This window comes from Papaver somniferum, chromosome 8 (assembly GCF_003573695.1).
Source record: "Papaver somniferum cultivar HN1 chromosome 8, ASM357369v1, whole genome shotgun sequence".
Lineage (NCBI taxonomy): Eukaryota > Viridiplantae > Streptophyta > Magnoliopsida > Ranunculales > Papaveraceae > Papaver > Papaver somniferum.
Window position 1 is genome coordinate 8499966 of NC_039365.1, and position 6697 is coordinate 8506662.

The 6697-nt window shown below is 34.0% G+C and overlaps 1 long non-coding RNA gene and 1 pseudogene across 1 annotated transcript; one reads left to right on the forward strand and one right to left on the reverse strand.

Annotated features, from left to right (window-relative positions):
* Positions 1–408: 408 nt before the first annotated feature.
* On the reverse strand, positions 409–2468 carry LOC113306620. The gene is made up of 2 exons (XR_003338741.1): positions 1777–2468; positions 409–1089 (listed from the first exon to the last, which is right to left on the reverse strand). It is a non-coding gene; the product is annotated as an uncharacterized LOC113306620 (long non-coding RNA).
* Positions 2469–5697: 3229 nt separating this feature from the next.
* On the forward strand, positions 5698–6305 carry LOC113305022 (annotated as a pseudogene).
* Positions 6306–6697: the final 392 nt, after the last annotated feature.

Below are 6697 nucleotides of genomic sequence, written 5' to 3' on the forward strand. Positions count from 1 at the left end.
AACAATTTTCTTCACTACGCATAACGAATTATGCAACCATTTTCTCCACTGCATAACAAAGTTATGCATCTATAACAAATTATGCAGCCATTGTATTAGTGCACATAAAAAATTGATGCATAATGCATTATGCATCTATTTTCTTGATGTATAAAATATGGTGCAACAATTTTCTCGATGCATAATGCATTATGCAGCCATATTTTCGGATGCATAACAGGTTATGTATCCATTTTCACGACTGCATAACATGTTATGCAGATATTATTGTAGGTGCATAACAAGTTATGCAGTCTTTTTTTGTTGTTGTTTTCTATACTAACAAAAAAATTGATGCATAACAAGTTATGCAACCATTTTCTGGACTGCATAACAAATTACGCAACAACTTTTGTTGATGCATAACAGTTTATACAATCATTTTCATAGCTGCATAACAAATTATTCAACCATTATGATCAACACCAACACCTATACACCCGTAGCTTCCCAACCAACAACACCAACTCGACTTAACTCCTGTGAATCTTTGTTTCCTTAGCTCGACTTAACCCATATGAATCTCGACCAGCAACCAATCTCAAAGACTAAAACCAATTTGATTCATGCAAATCTGGAACCCCGTCAGCCCGTCTTCTCGAATTTCAGCTCCAACCTCTCTTCTAAACCTTTGACTAACACCCACTGCAAGCTGTAAACTGCAACTCAAACCAATATATTCAGCTTCACCAATTTACAACTTGATTACATATCCTGATCAAGTCACAACACCTACATCTTCATAGCCAACTGCATTCCATGTAATCAACAGCATCAGCATCAACATCTCTAACTTAACTTGGGTTCAAATGCCAACAAAACAAGGGGGGAACAATACAAATCCAGATGGATAAGCGAAAAATGAAAAGAAAATTAATCCAACCAATAGTAAATGAATCCCCACATTAATAATGCTATTGTAACTCAATAAAGTAGAGAAAATATAAGCATTTGCCAGGTGCAAACTAAAGGGGATCATGTTGAAATATAGTGCTGATTATTTCTGCAATAACACCCCAAAGAGATCAACACCTCTTGATGCATAATCACCTGCATTGTCACCAACCTTTGACATAAATATAAATTGACACCCATTCAAACAAAAATATTTGAAATAGAAAAGAAAAAAATTCAATACTATGTGGATGTGATTGACCTGAACACATCGATTAAGACAGTCAAATTGGTGTAATACACTACCAATGCATCCATAATCCATTCAAATGCTACCATATGAGGCATAAACACCGAAACCAAAAGAACATTTAGGCAAATGCCCAAATTTAACTTACCTTAGCACCATTAGTAATCTGAATAGCAGTATAGATATCATTAGTTTCAGCAACAGTAAACAACCAAATGTTCATGGCATTTTTGTTTATGACTGCAGTTTCAATATCTATAGCCTACAACACAATATTAGTAATCTAGAGATAAACATGACAATTCAGGGAGTAATTTGCAGTATAGCATGATATTTATATGTAAATCTGATCCATCCTGGCGTCTGATGTGTAGTTGAAATTCATTATTTATGAGGATTTAGGGGATTTTTTCTTCTTATAAATGATAAACCCAAAATAATAAAAACCAAAATTTCGAATGAGAAATAATAAGTACAAATTCATAGTGGAAACAATTTAACTCAATCTAGGGTACTTTTAAAAATGACAAAAGAATCTGTGAAATATTAAAAGAATCAAGATATAATTATATCAAATTCGCAAGAATTTTTACCGAATCACGTCTCTATCTCTCCTCCAGTCAAGGTTTCTTCACCTTGTGATAATGATTCTCTTCTTCTTTTGGTGATGAAATCTTCTCTATGATCGTCTTTGCCATGCATCAAAATCTGCATTCAAGGCAGATGGAGATGTACAGAGATACCCTATAGTTGAAAAGAGAAAATTTCTCCACTCTCGCTCTCACTTTGTGAGTTAGATATGAATTTGTTTTCCGTTCCAATTTCTTCTGAAAAAAAATTGGGATTCTGAAGAAACTCCAAGTGATGGAATGGATTGATGGTGGGTTTGGATGTAGAATTTTAAAGGTGGAATTTATGGGTACAAGGAATTTGGTAGAATTACGTTTCCCTTTTTATGTTTGGTTATCCTAATCTTTGGATTCAGTTTTCCAGCAAATCCTCCATATGAAGTCTGACCTCACCCCCTAAGATTTGCTGGGAAACTTATCAAATAATTTATGGACCCATTTTTTTTAAACTCTAAATTCCATATATATGCAATTTTAAGATTTGGGGTTAATGGCAAACGGTAGAAAGACTTTAATACAATAAAACTCTATAAATCATAGGAATTTTAATTGAGTTACCAAATATACAAGAATTTTACATGAATCCTAAAATTTATAATCCCATAAAATTATAAATTCCTGAAAACCGTAAATTCTGCAAACAAACCCGCCATGAGTTTAATTTCTGAATCTAAGAAAAAGAAAATCATAAGAATCCAGTGGGAGAAGTTAAAGTGGAAGTTTTATTTTGATAAACACAAAGTTAGAGAATGCGTAAGACTTTGTCTTTTCAGTTTGTTTTCAGTTTTGAGAAGTTTTTGTGTCTAATAAGAGGCCGTAGGATTAATATGATTCAAGGGTTTTCGTTTTATCCGATTGGGGCGGAACTTTGAGGAGTAGTGGGGCAAATAGAAACAAAAAAGAATGACAGATTCGAAGTGTTAATTAGGAAATACAAAATTTTCAACGAATTCCTACAGTAAAATATATAACTACATCTAGGATCCGTCCTTGTTCCCGTGCCCCAAGTGTCCTAAACTCCACGTTTTGGACTAGTGATATATAGTAATCTAGCCCGTTGTTGTAGTAGAGTATAGACAATACCTTGCACATGCTATGAGTTAAATGCTAAACCCACGTTCCTCCAGTGTTTCCCAAGCAACCTAGCCAGCACTTCAAACCACTTTTGTTAAAACAAAACAAAAAAAATAAATTTAGAAAATTAAAACCAAAAACACAAAAAAAAAAAAGGTTGATAAACTTTGAAATGTAGTAGAAAGTGAAAATGGGAAATCAAACAGACCTGGATAACATGGTTTCTGAAATCAACTTTCTCTCTTTCTTTTCTGGTTCTATACTCAACATACAGAATATTAATGAGATAAGCTGTCCACTCCAGGTAAAGATGCTTCCGCATTAGACAAAATTTTCCACAACTTCAACTCAATTGAAAATAATTGTAAGTTAAAACTCCAAGGAAGGAAATGTTGAGCAGTATATCACGTAATCCCGATAACAGACTACTCACAAACATCTTTTCAAGTACTGAAAACATGTCCAAGCATATGCAAACTTTATTTCATAACCAAAAACTAAACTCCGAATTGAATTGAAAGAAATTAGATTCAATAATAACCTGTAGGGAACATTTGGTTGATGTACTCCAGAGCACCTGACTTATCCATGGCTTTTTGTAAAACCCAGAATGAGATTCTTACTTGATTTCAGGTAAAATCAATAATTACCCGAAATCCCCATATCCAGTATCCAAATTCCATTGCAAAATCCTCCTCTCTATTTGGAGATTCAACATCTTCCGATCTCTGTATTACGAAATTACATTCCAACTTCATTTCTTTAACCTAGAATAACCCAGAAAACCCTACCTTCAAAATTCCTTGAAATTCTTCGAATTCTCTCTTCTTCTCGGAATTGACGACCCAGAAAAATCAATCGAAAACGAGTTGAGAGATACTCTAATTGAACGAATTGAGAGCAATTTTAATTAAACGATGAAACAAAAAAAGAAAACGATGAAAGATCCTGATCACTCTGTTGCAGAGAGAAAATTTAATTGAACATTCACTTTCTAAATATCTCATCTCTCTAAGGAAAGCGTATTTTCGGCATTAAAAAGAAAAAGAAATCCGGACAAAACTTAATTTCTTAAAAAAAGGGTGTCCTGATATTTTTTCACGAAGAAATGGGTGCGAGTGTGAAGTTTTTTTCGGTGCGCTTGACAGTGGGAAAAAACTGGAAAATGAGTCTGACAATAGTTTTCACACCCCACTATCATCAACTAAATCCTTATGGGCTTTGTTGTGTCCATTAAAAGTACATCTTTTCTTGTTAAAAAAATTGAACAAAGGCCTTTTAACCTTCGACACCAATTCCAACATCTTTCCTTGATGCAATTCTGATTCGAAGACTGTTATTCACATTCTGCTCCATTGTCTTATCGTGAGTTGACTTATGGCTCACCAATGCGATTGTAATTCTTGAATTCTTTGGTATCACATACCCTCATGTAATAGTCTTTTAGTAGTTTAATAAATTTCATGCTTCAGGAAAAAACAAAAAATAAATAAAAACCATGATTCTTATAAGGATCATGCAGGTATATCAAATTTTTTAGAGATTCCGTGGATAAAATATTAACGTGATTTAAATGAATATTTATTATTATTGCAACTCTTGTAAGACAAACTTGTTGTTTTGTGTTTCAGACTTATAATTCACATGCATTTCCTGCAAAAGACAAAAAAAATATTGTTTTTGTCAAAATTCTATTTAAATGAGAAAAAAAATTAGTGAAACTTGAATAAATACCCCTTCATTTAATGGGATTCACAAATGCCATTATTCACCAAATAATTATACATTCCTTTTCTAGAATCCTAAAATATCCAAATAGGACATTCTACAATATTGGATTTGTCCCCCCATGGAAATAAGTAGAGGATTCAATAATACTCGTTTTCATATTATGGTGTCAGTTTTGGTTGTTGATACCATAAAATGGACACAACATGTTTTTTGATTAAGGAGAATCCGAGGTGAAGGTAGAAGATGTAGAGATAAGAAGGATGATATCTTATTAGAGAGATTAGTAGTTGTAACACATTAGTTACTTTATGAAGCCTATTATTGAGGCTGTAGGGGGTGGGACTTTGGGGTCTTAAATTACTAAGTGGAACCTAACTGCCATAGGGGGAGATCAGATTTATGTAAAATATCAAAAATACCCTCAATCATTTTAATTTATTACCCTTCTACTCTCTCATTAACTACCTAATCTAATAAAAAAAACGGAAAATAATTAAAATAAAGAAAACAGTCACTCACCCTTTTCATTCCCCTTCTTCTTCTTTCTGTTTCCTTCTTCTTCTTTTCTTCTTCCATTCTTTGTTTTTCAACGATTAATCATCCATTGAAAAAAAAATCATTGTCGATTAAAATCATTCCATAAAACCATGAAACCTAAGGAAAATCTAGGTAAATCTTCATCGAATCAACCTCCTCCTAAAGCAGAGAAACCAACTTCATCAAATGAAGTAGAAAGTGAAGATCAAGAAGAAGTGAATGAAGGAGATGCACCAGCCTCTGAGACTCCTGATATGACAGTAATAAGGTATGAATTCAAAAACCCACTCTTTATTTAAGCGTTTTATTGATTATTCAGTTGGTTTCGAAAACTTTAGGTTTGAAAAAATTGTTTTTGAAAATGCTTACAGCTAGGAGTTCTTTTATTCCCAACCGTAAATAGGTCTCACGGTTGGGATTTATTGTTTTCCCGGCCGAATACATGTCTTACGATTAAGATATCTAAAAACTCCCAGTCGTATGTTAGTCCGACGGTTGGGATGCATAAGAACTCTCAGATTTTCCGATGGCTCCCGAGACATAATGCAATCAACAGTAAGGTTTTTGGAAGATAACGGGGCTCCTCTCCTTGTAAATATTTATCCTTACTTCTCGTACACTGGAAACCCACAACAAATAGGGTTGGATTATGCATTGTTTACGGCAAATCGAGTTGTCGTAACAGACAGCGGTAACGGACTGCAATACAGGAATTTGTTTGACGCTTTGACGGATGCAGTATATGCGGCGTGATCGATAGGGCTGGTGGATCCGCGATGGATAAAGCTGGTGGATCCAAGATTCGTGTTGTCGTCACCGAAAGTGGATGGCCATCTGGCGGAAAAAATGGAAAGATTGCAACAATTCCAAATGATCAAACTGGAAACATTGCAACAATTTCAAATGCTCAAACATATGTTACCAATTTGATTTCACATGTATCGGGGACAGATGGAACCTCTAGGAGGCCAGGAAGTAGCATTGAGACTTGTATTTTTGCAGTTTTTAACGAGAATCAGAAGACCGGTGACCCGACTGAGCAACACTTCGGCTTGTACTACCCTGATATGAAACAAGTCTTCCCTGTTACTTTCCGTTAGGCAATCAACCGAAGGTTAGCTGCATGACTAAGATATTTTAAAGAAAATATCCATGTAGACGCTAATTACTAAGGTTATATATCTATTTGCTTAAATAAATGATGTAATAATGGTTATGCACCTGTAATGACATGATGAGGTAAACACCAGCTACCATGTCATTTGGTTTCAACTATATTTAATGTGGTCCATTTAGTTTCATAATATTAGAAAGGAAGTTCCAATTTATTTTCTGTTCTTCTTTGTTTCCATTACGTGTACCGTCTAGGTCGTCTCGTATGATAATATAATTCTGTTCCAATTTATTATGTACTGTCCATTTTTCAATTTATTTGCATATATATATATATACTAGAACTTAGCCCGTACCGTAACGGTACGGTCACGAAAATAAGTAAAAAAAAATATTTTGACCGGTGTTATTCATTTATTGTTACTATTTA